The sequence below is a fragment of the Macrotis lagotis genome, chromosome 5, assembly GCF_037893015.1.
Source record: "Macrotis lagotis isolate mMagLag1 chromosome 5, bilby.v1.9.chrom.fasta, whole genome shotgun sequence".
Lineage (NCBI taxonomy): Eukaryota > Metazoa > Chordata > Mammalia > Peramelemorphia > Peramelidae > Macrotis > Macrotis lagotis.
Genome location: NC_133662.1, coordinates 227,764,781 through 227,782,945, shown reverse-complemented (window position 1 = coordinate 227,782,945; position 18,165 = coordinate 227,764,781). Strand labels below are relative to the sequence as shown.

Sequence of the window (18,165 nt, the reverse complement as noted above, 5' to 3'; positions counted from 1 at the left end):
CTCTCTCCTCCGCATTTGGGACAGAACTACGGCCGGCAGGGTTGCCTCGCATCTCAGCGGGCTTTCCATTCGCAAAGATGCCGAGGCCTTTGGGAGACAGACCAGTGATGCGCACGGCTGGGCAGGATCCGTGCTCCGAGGACCGCAGCCTCCCTGCCGCTCACACGCCTCTTGCTCGACTCCGCCTAAGGAAGGAAGACACTCGTTCACACTGCCGGATCTCAGCATCGACACGATCCGGAGAGAGAGCCTTGAGGATGTCGCTGCCCTTGGCTTTGGCGACCTTGGATGCGCCTCTTTCTGGGCCTTCTTGGGCTGCGTTGTACCCCTGGGACGGAGAAAACAAATGATGTGCTCGCTGGCGCGCTTTCATGCGAACGGGAGCTGCGCGATCCATTCTTTGTCCCCATTTTTTGGTTCTAAGCCCATCCCCAACGCCCGTTCATCTTCGGAGGAAAGTTCTGCTTCTCTAGAGCCTAAAGCTGGCCTAGGGGCTCGTTGAAACCCGGACTCGAGAGAGAGCTAGAAACTGCTCTGAAGCACTTGGGTGGTTCTAAGAATCATCTCAAACAAGGCAGAAAGAAATGTGCTTAAGAGCTATAGTCGAAGAACGAAATAGTTTTAAAAAACGAATTGCATTGGCCGGGAATCGAACCCGGGTCTCCCGCGTGGGAGGCGAGAATTCTACCACTGAACCACCAATGCCCCTATAGTAAAGCCTTTTCCCATACTTCTCTTCGGGATTTTGGCGACTGCGGGAGGGAGGAGGTGGGGGTTGGACATTGATAAGGGGATGAAGGGGGGGTGGGATTGTTGGGGGTGGAAGTGAACTAGTCTTATAGTAGCCTTTGTACACATTATAAAATTACCAAACTTTCTAGGCCTCAGTTTTCTGATCTGCACAATAACAGCACAATTGTACCAGTACACCTCCAAGGTTCTAACGGCCTCGAAACCTAGGAGCTTCTCCTTCTCCCTCTTCCCCTTAGCTTTCTTCACTCTTGCCCATGGCTCAGTCTCTGTATATGAGTCTGTATATTAGGAGCGCATACACAGAGAGAACAGCCACACCATATTTTTTCCTCTCTTGGACTTCAATTACATTTTCACACAAGACCAAGAAAGCAAAGGTCAATCACTTCGAATACATACATGTGCACACGCATATGTGTAAATAGTATGTATCTGTACACATTTCGATACATATGAACATGCATAGTTTTATTTAAGTATTCATAAATATCTCATTATCTCTAGCTTTGTAAGTGACGTGGTTGACCTTTGCTTTCCCCTTGAAGCCAGATGTTCATACACAAGGCCTCATATATATTTAAATGTAAACATGCACTTATACACATATGTAATAAATGCATAATGCTTATATTCATGTATATATATACCAGAGATGGTAGTTAAAGCAATGGGAGCTGATGAGATGACAGAAAGAAAATGTTAAAGGACTATACCAAAAAGAGATAATAGTAAGAGGGAAAGGACCTGCTGTACAAAAGAAACTACTTATCCTTTTTGTAGTAACAAAAAAATTGCAAGAAATGATCGTGCCCATCAATTGGGGAATGGCAGAATAATTTATGATAAATAAATGGAATGGAATCCATCACAAGAAATAGAAATGGTCTCATTTCAAAGTATCCAGGGTAGATTTGAATGAACTTAGGCAAAGGGAAGTGAGACAACAGTTTATATAACAACAACAACACTCTAAACACAAGCAACAGAGAAAGAGACAAGATTTCTCTTAATTGCAATGACCACTAATAATGCCAGAGTAATGATGATAATCTTTGCTATTCATCCCCTGATAGGGAGGCCATGAATCCAAGATGTACAATGAGAAATATTTTTGGACATGAACAATGAGGAAATTTGTTTTACTAGACTATGCATATTAGTTACAAAAGTTTTTTTCTTTTAAAACAAAAGGAAGCATTGGAAGGGAAACATGTCCATAGATTATTATTAATTTTTTTTACCCAAAAATGAAAAGAAAAGAAAATGTAGAGAGGGAAGACAAGAGGGTCCAAGACTGAACTTCAAAGTAAAACCTCAGTTAAAGTATGGTATGTGAATGAGAAACAAGCAGAAGAGACTAAAGGAATAGACAGATAGGAAGAGAAACAGTACTACTATGTTAGATTAAAAAAAAAACAGGCAGGACTAAGTGCCCAGGAGGAGACAGTGGTCAACAGGATCAGGATTCAGAGAGATCAAAAACAAGATTGAGAAATGTCCATTGCTATGTATGGTAAATTGTTTTTGTGTTACCCATGTAGGGTTACAAAGATCTACCTAGGTGTGACTTGGAGAAAGGAACTAATTAATATCAGGGTATTTGTAGAGTATCTTCTGCCAATCCCTCTCCATAACTGAATTTGATTGCTCAAAGCAAGGGACAAGGAGGCTGGGGTCAGAGAAGGGATACTGGACTAGAATTATACATATGTCTGAGTCATATTTGAGTGAAATGTATTTCTGAATCCAAGTTTATGTCCTTCAATTCTCTGTCACAGCATATGTGCCCCTCATACACAGTCTCAAGGGACTGAGTCTTGGGCAAGAGCAAAGGAAGCTAAAGGGAGAGAGAAAATGAGCATGTAAATTTTGAGGCACCAAGAACTTTAGAACCCTAGAGGTTTACTGGTGTGATTGGTGCTCTTAAAGTACAGATCAGGGAGCCAAGACCTAGAAGATTGCTTTTGATGTGATATATATGCATATAAATATATATATATGTATGTATGTATGTATGTATGTATGTATATACATTTCATTGTAAGTCTAGCCCTTCCCTGCACCAAAAAGAAAAAAAAAAACTCAAAGAAGAGAAATATATGGAAAAAGCTTCTTATAAGAGTAGTGGTGGTTTAATGGTAGAATTTTCACCTTCCAGGCAGGAAACCCCAGTTCAGTTTGACTAATGCAATCTGAACACTAATTTACATTTCCAGGTTAAGTCATTGTCTCTTTGTATTAATCTGTTTTTAGGTAACTGGTACCACAAGTCACTCAGGTCCCATTGGGATTGATGCTCAACCCAAATGGATTATGGTTAACAGCTCAGATAGAATTCCCAAGGCTTGCTTTAGAATAGACTGCTCAGCTGTCTGACTTAATCAGGTGTGTCAGAAGGTCTCTTAAGGCTTGTCTGCAAACCCATGTCACAGCCTTGCCCCATCTCCATGCCTACCCCAAAAGATTTTGCTCCTGAGAAAGCTACAGACTGTAAAGGAGGAGTATGGGATGGCCCCAACTACCTGCAAGGTTGGATCATGGGGCCCCTTGGGTAGAGTCTGACTTGCCTTCCAACACTACATGGGAATCATCCTCCAAAACCAAACTGGATGGTCTACCATAGCCTAGGTTGATTGACAGTTGAACAAAATCTTGGGTTTTTAGTTTTTTAAGAAAATTTTTAGAAGTTTAAGGGGAGGGGAAGGAGTTTTATCTGGGGCTCATACACTGCAGGTAAGCTCCAGGGGTATCTTGAAGTCATTTCAGTTTATCTAAATAAAATTTATGCCTAATTACATATAGGTTTAACCTATGACTTGGGGCCCAGCTAAACTTATCTATATAAACTTATCTTAAGGGTGTAACCAGTGTGGGTGTAGCTATGACTAAGATAAACGTATTTTTTTAATATATTAAGAAGGAATAATTGTACATAATATGGAGGCCCTAAGAATTTAGGGAACAGTTGACAGGGCATCGTCCTCTGCTGTGCCTATTTGTACCCCCAAGCTCTCTGTTTCCATAGTCCAGGCTTTTTAGTTGCTTTTTTCCACAAATCTAGACGATGGACTACTTTAGTGAGTGGGGTCATAAATTTCACAAGTGTTTCAGGTCTTTATCACATTTTCTTTGGAATTCACTCTTTAAGTCAAGGTTTAAATGAGCACCTATGGCAGTTTTAGGAGCTATACAACCAGAACCAGAACTTAATTCACCCCTACACTAGTTAGAAGCTGGAAGCGGTGAGGGGTTGGGACAGAGCACCAAGAAATGGGGACAAAGAATCAGCTCAATGGGCACAACTCCCAAGCACAAGAAGCGTGCACAAATCTGGTTTTCACTATCCTGAGGCTACAAGGTAATCCAAAAGACATCCAGTCTTCTGTACAAGGTCTTCACGTTGGAACCAAGGTCACCAAACCCAAGAGCAATAATATCCTTAAGATTCTCTCTTTCAAGATCGTGTTGATGCAGAGATCCGGCGGTGTGGACGAGTGTCTTCCTTAGATGGAGTCGAGCAAGAGGGGTGTGAGCAGCAGGGAGGCTGCGGTCCTCGGAGCATGGATCGTGCCCAGCAGTGCGCATCATTAGTGCGTCTCCCAAAAGCCTCGGCATCTTTGCGAATGGAAAACCAGCTGAGATGTGAGGCAACCCTGCTGGCCTGTCAGCAACTATTACTATTAGTTGTATGTCCCAAATGAGGAGGGGAGAGGGACGTGTGGGAGGATGGGGGGGGGGGGGAGCAAACAGTTCCTCCCAGTTTCCAAGGCAGGCTCTTCGGTAAGGCGAAAGTGACAACCAAGACCCTAAGGCAACTACAGTAAAGAATGAAAAGAGAAGGGGAGAGGGAGAGGGAACTGGAGAGAGACAGACTCAAGGTCAGAGATACAGACAGACAGAGGACACAGAGACTGAAAGGAGAGACAAGGAGACACACAGTCAGCCAGGTGTTCAGCATAAGAGTCAGGTAAGGTCTTCGCAGGTGTAAACAATCTTCTGTTTTTTTAACAAGAATTTCTTGAGGGAAAAAAACTCCCTGTTGATATAGAGAAGGTAAAACGCTCCAAGATCTTCTGGAAAGGAAAGAGATATTTTTCTCAACGTGGTTCCATGGTGTAATGGTTAGCACTCTGGACTCTGAATCCAGCGATCCGAGTTCAAATCTCGGTGGGACCTTTTTCTACTTCCCTCGTTCCTTTCCTTAAGAGAAGGTAACTAATTGTAAAAGGGGGGAAAGAGGCCAGAGACAGAAGACTCATAGAGAAAAAGACGGACCCAGAGACCCAGGGAAACACAGTAGAGACAGCAGATTCACATAAAAGAAACAGAGAATCACAGGTCACAGTTAAATTGATCAGTGGAAGTAAAGTTTTCGCAGTTCTTATTCCCGAAAAAGTAGTTTCTTTAAAAAATAAACAAGTCTTTATTGATGTAGAAAGTAAATACTTCCAAATATCACTATACAGTAGTGTTTCTACTCAGGGTGGTTCCATGGTGTAATGGTTAGCACTCTGGACTCTGAATCCAGCGATCCGAGTTCAAATCTCGGTGGGACCTTTTGCACCTCCTTAACTTTTCTTGATTCTGGGTTAGTCTCCAGTTCAGCTTCATTCAATCAAGGTTTAAGTGAGAGCTTTCTGGATCCATAACCGCTACCTGGACTAGACTTTATCCCTCGCCCGAACTCCACAAAGACATTGTGAGGGTGGGGAAGGGGAGAGTTGGGGCCGAGGACCCAAAAATGGGGACGAAGGACCAGGTCAATACACACAGCTCCCTATCACTCGCAAACACGAGCTCACGTTTCTTGTTTTCTCCATCACAGGAACATAACGCAATCCAAAAGAGATCAATTAAGAACCTACAATGTTCTGTGCAAGGTCTTAATCCAGGAACCAAGAAGGCCAGTCCTTAGAGAAATGCCCTCAAGATGCTTCCTTAGATCTGTGTAGACGCTGAGCCCCGGCGGCCTGCGAAAGGGCAGCTACTGGTGGGTGCCACCCGAAAGCTTGGGCAAAGACACACACGCAAAAAAACATGCCTGCGAATCCTGGTCCTGCCTGGAGCTCTTCCCAAGAGTTTCCTAACTAGATAGGGCCTGGACTTCGAGGAGTGGAAGAGGGGACAAGGAGAGGGCGTCACCTTGGACCCAAAGGACAATCAAGAAAAGAACCGGCTTTGCCTGTGGGAGCGGGTAGAAAAGGAATTGGGTAGAAATGACACCTAAGAGATTGCCAGTGAAAGGAAGGGAGCCTCTGGATTCCGAGTCGAGGCCGGTGTCCAGAGGGCGGAAGCTCTTCAAGCAATGCAGTCTTCCCTCAGTTTTCACCAACATTTGGAAATTGTACCTTCCACTTTAACATGTTTTCCAACAATTTGTCCAAGAATAAATGACAAGGACCTCAATTACAGATACCCTCTACTCTGCACGGATCTCTCTATCTCCTCTACTCGCCATCTCTCAATCTCTCCATCTGACTTTCTGTGTCTCAGACTCATTCTCTTTCTCTCAGTCTCTCTCTGTCTCTGTTTCTCTGTGACCATCTCTCAGTCCTTCGGTGTCTCTGCCTCTGTCTCTGTGTATGTCTCTGAGTGTGTCTCTCTGTGTCTCTCTCTCTCTCTCTCTCTCTCTCTCTCTCTGTATCTCTGAGTTTCTGAGGGTCTTGGAGTCTCTGTATGTCTCTGGGCATCTCTGAGTCTTTCTCTGTGTGTCTATCTCTGTCTCTCTGTCCCTGGCTATGGCTCTTTGGCTCTCTCTCTTGCCTGTTCCTATCTCTTCCCTGTCCCTTTCTCTCCAGTGGAGTGGAGAACTACGGAGTTTCCGGGAATCCGGATTCCACCTCATCTGCAATTTTCCAGATGCCTCATTCACCCAACTCTGGTGAAGGCAGGACCTGTGATTGAAGAAAACTATTCTTCTTGGTCCCACGAGTCTCTGGGAAGGCCCCAGGTGGGAAGGGAACCAGGTTAGCCTAGAGGAGGGTAGTAGAGGTTTTTCCAGACCTTCGTTCTGAGAGGTAAAGGCATCAGCCTATTCCCAAGCTCCCAAACTAAGCAGATTCTGCACCAGAACGTATGGGCCATAACAGTTTTTGTGTGCTCTTTCCATAGTTGGATTCGAGGGTGTGATTTGAGAGTATGAGACCCCCGTGGTCTTCAAAATGGGGATATTTGCCAATAGCAGACAGAAAATACGGGGAAAGGGGAAGAGGGAAGGAAGAAGAATCAGAGACAGACACACAGTCAAGTGATCAATGAAACCATCGGGTATTGTCTTTGTCTTCGAAGCTGCGAACCTTGTCCTTTATTGTTGTACATGATCGAATTTCTTGAGGAAAAAGGAACTCCTCTATTGATGTGACAAGAAATACTCCAAAGCTTCCTGAAAGGGAGCAGAAAAATACCGCTTAGCAGGTGGGTTCCATGGTGTAATGGTTAGCACTCTGGACTCTGAATCCAGCGATCCGAGTTCAAATCTCGGTGGGACCTTTTTCTACTTTCCTCGTGCCCTTCTCTAAGAGAACCAAGTCACTTTTCATGTTTCCTAGTTAGTGTAGGTCCCAAGCATGGAATTGAACGTCGTTGTTACGCCTTAATCTATTTTTATTCAGTTAGGAAAGAGAAACCCTGAAAATGTGAGTGATTTGGGGAAATCATATGTGGACAGAAATCCTTTACCGGATTTCTGAACTTCTTTCGCCATCCAGAGTGGGTGAAAATATGTCTTATAAGCGCGCCCAAGAGTCCACCAAGAAGTGAGTTGGTATACTGCTCAGTCAACTGGTATTTATTAAGTGCTAGCAGTGTGCCAATCCTCGTGTGAAGCACTAGGGCCAGGCAGACACCCAGGCAAAAGAATCTGGCTCCGGAGCTCTCCGGAAAGGTGTATTGGGTGGAAGATGAAGCACACCAGGAGGACCCACTTATAAGAAAGGGAGTGGACTGTGAGGATTGGGTGTAGGGGATACCTCAGAGAGAGCCCAGAAGGTTCAGGTCCAAAGTAGAGTCCGGGAAGCTGAGAAACTTTTTTGGAGGCATTGGTGATGGTGGTATTGGATGTGCTGGGGAGGGAAGAGGACAGCCACCTAAAATTTTTGTGCATTGGCCGGGAATCGAACCCGGGTCTCCCGCGTGGGAGGCGAGAATTCTACCACTGAACCACCAATGCCCACATCTCAACTTTCTCTCTTCCCTTACCCAGCCCTGTTGGGTGATCTTAGATTATATCTTTATTCTCAATCTTAAGAAACTCGGAACTCTTCCTAAAATCAATGAATCTTTTCAGGTCTCCTGCTCCTGATTTGAAAATTCGCCGATTCCATCTTATAGCCCCCCAAGTCCCCGAGGCTGCAAACAGCTCGAACCCTCCCAACCTCCCTGCCCTTACCCTTCTCCCACTAGCCCACCTAGTTCAACCCTCTTCTCCGGAGCATTCCCACGGACATCTCTAGCTTTGACCCTCTCCTCAGCTTCAGGGACATTTTCTTTCTTGGCTTCACATAACGTTACTTCATGAGGATCAACCATCATCACACAAAGGAGAGCGTAAGGTACAGAATTTAGGTCACCGGGACTTCATGGAACTAGGACCGGCTGCTGAGAGCGGTTTCTCCTTCCAAGTCAATGACAACACTTCCACAGTGAGGTGATTCCTGGTCACTTGCGAATTTCGCAGTTAGAACTTCGCCTCTTTGGAAGTGTTAAAAGGACAAGTGAGACACTCTGCAAGGACAACCTCAAGGTTCTGGATCGTAGGCGCCACTGAGGATCCGGAATACACCACCTCAACACGAATATTCTAAGGTACCAAGAACTGTTCAGCCAGACTGAAGATGATGCGGCCAAGAAATCCAGGGCTTTCCCTTAGAACACGAAGGAGCTCACTTCTGTGAAGGCTGTGACCAGCTGGCAGGACATTCAATTCGGAGATTCGGGGAAGACGAGGCATTGATTAGCTGAACAGGTACAAGGAAAGTGGGAGAGGAAGAGAGGGAAAGACGGAAAGTCGGAGAGACAGAGAGTGAAATAGAAACAGACAGTGAGAGACAATCAGAGACAGACAGCGACAGACAGACAGAAAGAGAAAAGAGAGAGACAATGAGAGGACAGAGAGAGACAAGAGACAGGGAGACAGAAACAGGCAGACAGGAAGAGACAAAGAAGCAGATGGAGACAGAATCAGAGAGATTAAGATTCAGAGTGACAGAGTTTGTTAATTTGCCATTCCATGTAATCCGATGGGCCACTCCTCAATTGATGGGCAGTCCTTTATTTTCTAGGTCTTTGACCCTACAGAAAGAGCTGCTATAAAAAAAAAAAACAAACATTGCCCATAAAAGTCCTTTCTCTCTTTCTTTACTCTCTTTGTAGATCTAGTACCAGGTCAATCCCATTTAACCACCCTTTGCATCAAAAAGTGCAACATTATTCAGAAAGTAGGCAGGAGACTAGTAGTGTTCGTCCCCTGCAGGCTACGTGCTGCTGGCCTGGATCTCTTGAAAGGTAAAGGATGGACAGACTAGAGAGCAGTGATCTCTTTCAAAGTTCCAAACTGTCCAGCCCCCACCTTCTCTTCTTGTTGTTGGAAGTTTCTCCTCTTTCCAGCCTCCCAGTTTCTGCAACTTGGGCAGCAGGATCTGGCAACAGCTATTTGGGCCACTCTGGAACAGGCATTTACCAAGTCAGAGCTCTTGCTTGATGTCAAAGGCCACCGACTAGAAAAAGTCTTACTGACATGTGAACCTTGCCAACTTATTCTGGTGTTCCCTTCTGACAACAAGGACAATCCAGTTTCTGCCCATTCCTTTGGCAAGGGTTTCTCGTCATTTCTTTCAAGGACCTTGCAATGCATCTGTCCTTTTACTTCTCTTCACTTTGTGGAAGGAAGACTTAATTCATTTAGTGGATGTACCAGTGAAAGATTACTCGAGTTAAGACTCTGAATGGGATGAGAGATCCCCTGGATTGAGAAGGACTGCTAAACAAATTATGGTCGGTGACAATGCTGTAAAAAAACTAATCATCATGAAAGACTACAGAGAAGCATGGCTTGATTTCCATACTCTGATGCAGAATGAAGTAAGCTGAACTAAGAAAATGATATTCACACGACTACAGCAAGGTCAACAGACAATCACTGCAGCAATCACGAAAGTGAATTTTGCAAATTTTAAAAGAACATGCCCCCAAAGAAGAGATATAAGAAGCCATCCTGAGGCGCATTCTTTTGCAGAAGTGTCGGAGGTCCACATATTTTCAGACTTTTTAAATGTATATTCAATTATTGTAAGATTTTCCCTTCTTGCTCTTTGTTTTTCTGTAAAGATTATTAACCCACGGGATGAGTTCCTTGAGGGACTGAGAGAAGAAAAAGGAAGAAATTCAGGTGACCTAAATGGTATCAATAAAAAAGCGCTTTTTTAAAAACTGAAAGAAAAATAGATCACTCTATGGGCTCTCCCATTCCCTTCGTCTCACTGCAGAGCAACTCACCACTTTAGAAAGATCCCACCAGCCTTTCAAATCTTTGGATATTTGGTTTCATTGACATTCCTCTTCAACCCACCACCCTGGCCCCAAGGCCGAAATCTGTGAGTTGAAGCTTAAGTATAGTAGCGCGTGGGAGTGTTAAAAGAAGTGGCCCGTACGGGGATCGAACCCGCGACCTTGGCGTTATTAGCACCACGCTCTAACCAACTGAGCTAACCGGCCCCCCCTGCTAAGTAGTCTTTGTCAACACCCATACAAGTACTCCTCAAAAGACATAGTTTAGCGGGAATGGTATGGAAATGAATCTTTGGCAGGGTAAAATCTGTGATATGAATAAAGGGCTAGGAATTCTAGAGAAAGACAGTAAAAAAAAAAAATCTATTGTTACCCAAGGCAAGAAAGATGGTGAAGAGAGGAGATTGTTTACAGCTACCATAATAGTTTGAGAGAAAACAGGGCTTGAAGCATTCAAGATCACTGTTTATTGAACCACCAGAGATATTGAGAGAAGGCAGGGGAAGAGACAAAAAGTCTATGGAATAGTTTAGATAAGAATTTCAGAATTCTTGAACAGAAAAGTAATGTATTTATGGATGATTGCAAGATCAAGGATATGACTTTCTTTGGTCATGGGTAAGGTAAGATGGAGGAGTAAGACTCAGGAAGGGACTAGATTCAAGAACTGAATAGTTAGATACTGGAAAGAGAAATAATATGAATTTTTGAAGTCTTGAAGTCCTCGCTTCCCCTCCAAATATAAGGGCAGGAGTGGAAGAGGAGAGAAAAAATTCGAGCCAGGTGATAAACATATCCATGAAGGAAAATGAGTTTTGGAGAGATCTATTGACAAGAACTACCAGGATTTTGATTAGGTGGTAGATATGAAATATATGACCCACAAAGAAGGAAATATTACCAAGTGATCGAGATTGGAGAGAGAATGTGGAAATCGAAGAAGATAAAGGAGTATTCTAACTCCAATGTCTCAACCAGTGAGTCAAAGGGGATATGTCAAGGTGCCATCAGTACTGAAAGGGAGCCAGGTTTCAGTAATAGTTAGAAGATTGAAGAAGTGTGAGAGGAAAAAACTGTTTGCAACCCAACAGACCCTTTGAGGACTTCTCCTGCCCTGTTTTCCACACCAGAATCCACTTTTCATTAACAGATTTTTCTGATGTGGGAAGATTTATATAAACTAATTCCAAGTGAAATGAAGAGAATCAGAGCAATTTTCACAGCAACACTAATATTGTAAAATAATCTCCTTTTACAATTTCAGAGGACTCATGGTGAAAAACGATAGAAAATTGGTGAACTCAAATTGAAACATTTTTTCCTCTTTTTTGAGCATAAATAGTACAATAATTTGTTCTACACGACTCCATGTTTGTAATGGGTTTTGTATTTCTTGTCTTCTTTATGAATGGTGAAGAGGATTAGAAGTTGGCCATCTAGAACTGAAAATAAAGTAGAAACGAATTTTTTAAAAAAAAGTTTTTTCTTCCTGATTGAATTGCTTTTCAAAATGTAGCAGGTGAGAGGACAGGCACAATCTTGACCTGATTGTAGGTATCTCTAGGAATATAATCATTTTAGGAAGCATTTTGAAACTTAAGGGACTACTACTACTACCCACACATTTTGGTGGTCTAAGATAGAAACATCTTTTGTTGTAAAAAAAAAAAAAGAATTGGAAATGAAAGAGTGTCCACGACTGCAGAATATTGATGTTGAACAAATACTGAAAGAATAGAAGGGAATATTGTTTTGTACTATATGAAATGGCAAAAGATTCAGAGAATCCTAGAGAACAATTACAAGAAATGTAATTAGGGAGCAGAATTAGAAGAACCATTTATGGAAAGACTGCAATATTGGAAAGAAAAATAATTCTCCATGATTTCATTTCTGTGGCCAGAACAATGACCCAGCTGGCTCCAAGAAACTGATCATGAACCGTACACCTCCCACATTACGGAACAGAGGCAATGAACTCCAGAGAACCTGAAACATACATTTTCAGAAATAACCAACATTTTTTACTTGACTATATTTAGTTGTTATTGGGGAGAGGAGTTATAGGAAATTAGTGATGATTTTGTGGAAGAAAAGAAAAAAAGCAACAATGAAAACCACTCTTTAAACTCCAGAAGAGAGTAGAAGATACTACAGTTTGTTTAGTCATTCTCCATTTGATGAATATCTACTTTGTAATTGTTAACTATGATTAAAGTGCTGCTATAAATAATTTGGAGTATATAGGGACTTTTTCTTAATGATGGCTCAGGATAATCAAATTTATAGGATCAGGAATCATTCCCCTTAGATAGAAATGCAAGAACAATTAGTTCTCAAAGGGAGAAATCCAAGCTATCAATAAACATATGAGGAAAATGCTACATTCAAGCAACTGTGAGGTTCCATCTCAAACCCTTTACACTGAAAAAGATAGCAAAAGAAGAAAATGACAATTACTGATACTCTGGGAAAACAGGCAGAGAAGTGCATTGTTGGTGGGAATATGAATTTGTCCAGCCATTGTGAAAGCAATTTAAAATTATGTGCCAAAAATTAAACTATCCATTGACCTGGTTTTATACTACTACTACTACTAGTCAGCAAAGAAAAAAATTGAAGAAACTGGAAAAGAAAAAACAGATACAACACTATTTCTAATAGCTCTTTTTGTAGTGGTCAAAAATTCTATACCAAGAGTGAACACCCCCCCATAGGGAATGCTAAAGAAATTATGATATATGAACATAATGGAATATTATTGTGCCATTAAAAAAAAGACCATATGGTCAGCTTCAGAGAAATCTGGGAAGACCTTTATTAATTGATGATAAATTAAATGGGAACGAGAACAATGCAACAACAGAAAAATTATAGAGAAAAACAACTTTGAAAGACTTGAGAACTCTGATCAATGCAATGATAATCTAGTAATCCAGAGAACTGAAAATGAAACACACCATCCACCTGCAGCTAGAGAGGTAAAGGATTTTAAAATCAATCATAATATGAATTCCTGGTATTCCTTCCTGTACATCATAGTATGTAACTGAGATGATGACTTCTCTCTAAATAATAGATCAATTTAAATCACTTACATTATATGATCATAGGTGAATCAAATATATATGTCCAATACAATTGGCTGGAACTGTAAATTCTGTACCATGAGGGAAGTAGAGAGGCAATAAGGATCTGTACTGGCCAGAAGATTGTGAAAAAGGGAGAGAGCTTTGGGCAATTGGAATAGAGGGAGGGTGAAACTGGAATTGTTTTTCTTAAGCAGTTGACAGAATGAGACCATAAAATCAAGAAATTATATCAGCTGGTTGAAAGTTGCAAGAAAATGGTTATGCTTTCTTTGCTTAGTTTTGGTCTTTCTTAGATTCACTTTCATATCTCTCTTCAGAGGGACTTGGAGTGAAATTAGTTTTATAATTCTAGCTTCCCTACTTTTACTCTGAGGCTTCCTTAGAAAAGCAAAAGGTGCCCATGAGAGATAAAGTGAAATTCAGGTCACAGGCATTCTAAACCTAGAGTCACTACTCTGGTTTTTGTAGTTTCCCTTAAATAGGTAGATTGACTTATAGCTATGAATTAAAAGAGTTGATAGCCTATCCTTATCAGGGAAAGACTTCTTAATCACTGTTCATTAGTAGATGGAACCTGAGAGGTCCTGCAAATGGTCTTGAAGAGATAAAAACTGAAACTGGTTTCAGAGAGAAGCCACAAGATGAGAGAAGATGCTGAAGAGAAGCAGTATGATGGCATATGAAAAGATAAGACACATTTCTCAGAAGCGCAATGGAGAACATAGAACTGACATTACCAGTGGACATCTACAGCCCTGAAGCTTTGGAGGAAGATGTGTTGTTCTGATTGGGGGTTTTGTTCTGGAGGAGGAAATGGAGGAGCTATATTGTCTGATTGAATATCTCTTGATTTGAAGTCAAATGTATTTTAGGTAAATGGTAAAAGTAAAGACATCAATGGGAGCTCATGAAATGTGAAAAATTTTATTATTTTAAAATTTTATTAATTCCTTTCATTTCTATTTCACAGTCATTTTCTGCCAGATTGCTATTTTCCTATGACTGAATAGTGTTTCAACTGGTCATCCCCACCCACTCAAACTTCCTCTCCTTATCTCCAATATAGATAACAGAATTCAAAGATTTCCTGGGAAGAAGAAAGCAGAAGACATTGTGACTTGAGAGTTCCATCCTTAAGTTTACAAGCTGTGCCTGAGAACATGTCCTGGCTATCTCACAGACATTTTTGACTAAAGTCAAGGACATGGTTGGCCAGCCTGCTGGCATCTAGAATCTAGAACCACAAAGATGTTGATCTGATCTAGTAATTCCATGATTTTGGATGTTGTTGGAATCTGATTTATACATGAATCTGATTTATACATGTATGATTGTGGCAGTGAGAGTGTTCATAGGAAGAGGATGGAAGTGGACTGTCTAAGCTGAATGGATGGGAGATGGAACAATTATTTCCACTGTGGAAAATTGTTTTAATGTGCATTTCTCTTATTACTAGGGTATTTCAAGCAATGTTTTACATGATTGTTAATAGTTTGTAAATCCTCTTTTTTTTGAGGACTCTTTGTTTATCCCCTTTGACAAGCAATCTAGGTGAATCTATAAGCCTGTAGACTACAAGTTCTAAATTAATGTTCCACCCCAAAACACCAAGACCTATCATATTCAATTAGAGGAAATTAGAAGTTATCTTCCAAACTAAAGCTAGGTATGAGAAGACTTAACAAAACATGGGATAAAGATAGTAAAAGAGAAAATAGATACTTTTTTACTACACAATATGGTTCTGCAGTAACAAAAATCAATGCAAGCAGCTTAAGGAGGGAGACTATGAAGAGTAGGAAAAAATTATGTCTATTAGTTCTGAAAATTGATATAACATAAATGAGAAAATTTATTCATCCATATTAGAATAATAGCAAATTCATTAGTTGACAAAATTTGTCATTATATCAATGAGTGTAAAGTTTTCAAAAGATTACTCACCTAATGAAATAGTGCTACAAGTCATAAATAATAAGAGGAAGGCAAATCAAAATAGCTCTGAGAATTCTCCTTAAAACCACCAAACTGACAAAGCTGGCAAAAGATAGGGATAGTATTGGGAAGACAGGAGCAATAATTTATGATGATGGAACTGGAAATTGATTGGACCATTCTGAAAAACAATTAGAAATGATGTGTCAAACACAGTACTCATACCCTCATTACATATATTTCAACCACGAAAATCTTGCAAAACTCATCTTTTTAATTGGCAATGGAAATATTAGTGATATCTTTATTTTGAAGCATTCTTACTGAATACTGACAAGTTTGTTCTCCAAAAGGATTCCAAGTTCGCAATTATTCAAGAAATGGATAGATTTAGCTGTGTTTCTGGTATCCCAGCAGTATGGGGTTTCATTGCTTTTAGTTTTTGTTGTTATTATCACTATTAGTATTAGCTAATTTAATGAGTGGGGAAACTCAACTTCAAAGTAGCTTTAATTTTCATGTCTTTGATTATGAAATGGATGAGTTCCCTCTCCCATTTATTATGAACAATTTCTTATGCCTTCTTTGAAATTATCTCTGTATCTTTGAACCATTTATCCATTTTGGACTGGAAATTATCACTGTAACTTTTTAATAGTCCAAAACAACTAGAGCAGAGGTCTTGGAGTTAGAAAAATGTGAGTTCAAACTCAGCCTTAGATACTAGCTGTGTGACCCTAGGTAAGTCACTTAATTTATTTACTCCATTCTCTCATCTGTAAAATGAACTGGAGGAGGAAATAGCCAACTTCTCCAGTTTCTTTGCCAAGAAAATCCCAAATAGCATCACCAAGAGTCTAAAATGACTGAACAAACAAAAACAAGATAGATTGAGAGATAAGAGATCTTTTATTTCCAGGCCTCTCTACCCCTCTGTGCTTTTTCTCCCTTGACCTTTTTTCAATCCATTTTAGACAGACTTATTTCAGAAAAGCAGCATTCAGATTCATGTTAAATTTAGGGAAGATCATCTCACCAAACTTACACAGAATTGTTAGCAGGAGGCATTGGATTTAGGTAAGTCAACATTAATGTATAATAATTATAACTCATCTATTATCCTCTGTCAGGTGATTGGCTTTGGCAAAATATTATTGACAGAAGGACAAGGCAACAAAGGATTCAACCTAAACAAAAGTCAGGAAATGTTAAAAAAAAAAAAAAGGCAGAAAAATGGAGGGAGGGGAAACAGTGGGATGATAGATTTGTCTAGAACCCTTTTCCTTAGGGTCGACTTGCTTTCAAAAAAACAAAACAAAACAAGAGGCAATCTAAGAGGAAAAGTGTTTCTGATACTAGGGGAGTTTTGAGACAATGGGTGGACCAGTTACTCTTCCTGGAAATTATGTTTCTTGATTCCTTTGTTCACAAAATAAAAGCAACTTCCCCAATTTCTTCTTGTTCCTTTTTTTTTCCAGTTCTCCAAACTACCCTTACATTAATATGTAACTATAAAAGAGTTGAACACGTGACTGTTTGGATGCTTCCAACAATAATAATAGAAAACAGGAGAGAGTTCTTCTGTTTTTCCTAACTGAAGGGAGCGATCTTTGAATTTTGAAACACAGAACAAAAATGGTTAACAATGAATTGAAATTTTAAAGAAATGAGACAATGAGAGACAATTTCTCACAATAACAAATAGTCAAAGCCTAGTCTCCGCGAAGAGAAATAAGGATTTTTAGCCTAAGAGGAAAGAGAATAAATATCCTCTCCTAGGACACCAGAAATCTATTCCAATTTCTATCATCTTCGACCCTAATCAGTCTAATCTCACACCAAGGACAAGCCCACACTGTGCAACCATTCCCAACCTCCATTATTCCAAAACTGAGCAACCCACAGATCTTTCCACACCCAAATGTCCACAACTACAGATACAGCAGCTGAGTGATTATACATCTACACAATCTGATCAAAATCCAACAGCTGATAAAATGATTTCTCATTTCCAAAGTCCCAACTGTCCACCGCCACACCTTTGGTTTCAAAAAGTAGCCAGGTAGCCAAGTCAAATGTCTAGACCCACAGTTCCCTACCTACCTGTTAGTCAGCTTTCCCAAGACCCCCGTCTGAAAATCCCAGCTTTCCATGAGAAGGGACTCTGCAGGTGGATAACAAACCCTTCACAGGCAATGGGGCTATTTATCACCTGTAGGAGAGAAGGAAAGAAAAAGGGAAATGCCTTTTGTCAACCTGGGAAAGTCATGGACCCCGGGATTCTGACTCCCAGCTTCCTGTTTAGCCGGGGAAACCCCAAAGCAATTCCTATCTCAGGGCTGATGCAAGTGGAGCGAAGAGATACATTTCGTGGAAACTCGACTAGCAGCCTATGGCTTGTGCTGTTTGCGTTTTGAAAAAGTTTCCCCGGTCAGATTAGCTCAATCATTTTCCAAGTGAAATGATTGCAGGCCCCTTTGAGGAGGGGGAAAAGCGGAAGATTTATTGAACCAGAGGAATCTCTGGGCTACTGGTGGTAAGGACAGAAAATGGTGCAGGGGCGGTGGGTTGGTGCTGAAGCGAAAGCTCCTTGGCATCCTAGTCAGATGCTCGGACCCCTGATTTCAGGCCACTTCACAGAGATAGGAGGACATTTTGCTTCTGGGTTCTGCACCACGCTTTTGCAATCCGGTGCTGTGGTCTTCATATCTCTGGAATAGATGAATGCTACCGCAGCCTGGACGATCTGGGCTTGCTTTGGTAATTTCGAGTTTCGGATGCCTTCGAACTGTCTTCTCTCTGGTCCAGGACAAGGTTTTCTTTAAAAGTCCGCGAAGCTTCCCACTTCAAGTTCCTGGTCGGTTCCCCTCTGCAGTGTCGA

The 18,165-nt window shown here is 41.2% G+C and overlaps 6 non-coding genes across 6 annotated transcripts; 3 read left to right on the top strand and 3 right to left on the bottom strand.

The window, feature by feature from the left end:
• Nucleotides 1–634: 634 nt before the first annotated feature.
• TRNAG-CCC (transfer RNA glycine (anticodon CCC)) lies at nt 635–705 on the bottom strand. The gene has a single exon. It is a non-coding gene; the product is annotated as a tRNA-Gly (tRNA).
• Nucleotides 706–4,857: 4,152 nt separating this feature from the next.
• On the top strand, nt 4,858–4,929 carry TRNAQ-CUG (transfer RNA glutamine (anticodon CUG)). The gene has a single exon. It is a non-coding gene; the product is annotated as a tRNA-Gln (tRNA).
• Nucleotides 4,930–5,238: 309 nt separating this feature from the next.
• On the top strand, nt 5,239–5,310 carry TRNAQ-CUG (transfer RNA glutamine (anticodon CUG)). The gene has a single exon. It is a non-coding gene; the product is annotated as a tRNA-Gln (tRNA).
• A 1,860-nt stretch (nt 5,311–7,170) lies between these two features.
• Nucleotides 7,171–7,242, top strand: TRNAQ-CUG (transfer RNA glutamine (anticodon CUG)). Its single transcript has one exon. It is a non-coding gene; the product is annotated as a tRNA-Gln (tRNA).
• Nucleotides 7,243–7,850: 608 nt separating this feature from the next.
• Nucleotides 7,851–7,921, bottom strand: TRNAG-CCC (transfer RNA glycine (anticodon CCC)). Its single transcript has one exon. It is a non-coding gene; the product is annotated as a tRNA-Gly (tRNA).
• Nucleotides 7,922–10,390: 2,469 nt separating this feature from the next.
• TRNAI-AAU (transfer RNA isoleucine (anticodon AAU)) lies at nt 10,391–10,464 on the bottom strand. Its single transcript has one exon. It is a non-coding gene; the product is annotated as a tRNA-Ile (tRNA).
• Between the last annotated feature and the right edge of the window lie 7,701 nt (nt 10,465–18,165).